Here is an 883-nt window from a genome sequence, read left to right on the forward strand (position 1 = left end):
AAAATTTACTTTCGTAATAAAAACCATATTAATTGTACACTTACAGATTCATGATAGTGGCGATAGTGGCTATTACATATATTAAGAGTATTAGATGTTATGCAACACTCATTGAAAATTTATTTTTTAGATAATTTTTCAGAAAGTCAGAAAAACCTAACCTGTTCACTACACTTTTTAAAATATTTCATTTTAATCATGAGAAAATCACCTAAACAATATACATTAAACAACAGAAAATGTCACTTAAAACTCAGATAACATACTTATCCTCATTGGTACATTACTTCTTGCACACAAAATTACAAAATAGATTTATATTACATATTTTATAAATTAATCGTGGAAACTTTGAAACGATATCGGTCAATTATTGATATCATCGCTGACCATCTGACATTATACGACATTCCACTCTACGGGCATGAAATGTCTATAAATGTTCAATTTTACCAGCAGCAATGCCGCAACGGTCCTTCTACGTCTCGAGACATCCAATCCTTGTGAAGGGTGCAGACCATTATTGTTGTTCCTTGATCGATTTTTTATAACCGTTGTTAAGCGAGTCGCGTCATCCACATCCGTTTATCATCGATGTGGTGACATTCCTATATAATATACGAGAGTAGACGCAAAAGTGCATTACGTCGACGTCGTGAAGGAATCTGTCGAACCATCAGGTTGTGAGATCGACTTGCAGTCGACCCGTCACACATTATAGAGGTTTTTCTTTTTTTCGTGATGTCCGGTCCGCGTGTTATAGATAATATACCTACACGCATCATAAAAAGTATTGTCGTCGGTCGAATAAAATATTATTTACCACGTCGGGGATGCTATTCGTAACCATAACAATATACGATGTTATTCATATAGCCTATAG

Source organism: Acyrthosiphon pisum, chromosome A1 (genome assembly GCF_005508785.2).
Source record: "Acyrthosiphon pisum isolate AL4f chromosome A1, pea_aphid_22Mar2018_4r6ur, whole genome shotgun sequence".
Lineage (NCBI taxonomy): Eukaryota > Metazoa > Arthropoda > Insecta > Hemiptera > Aphididae > Acyrthosiphon > Acyrthosiphon pisum.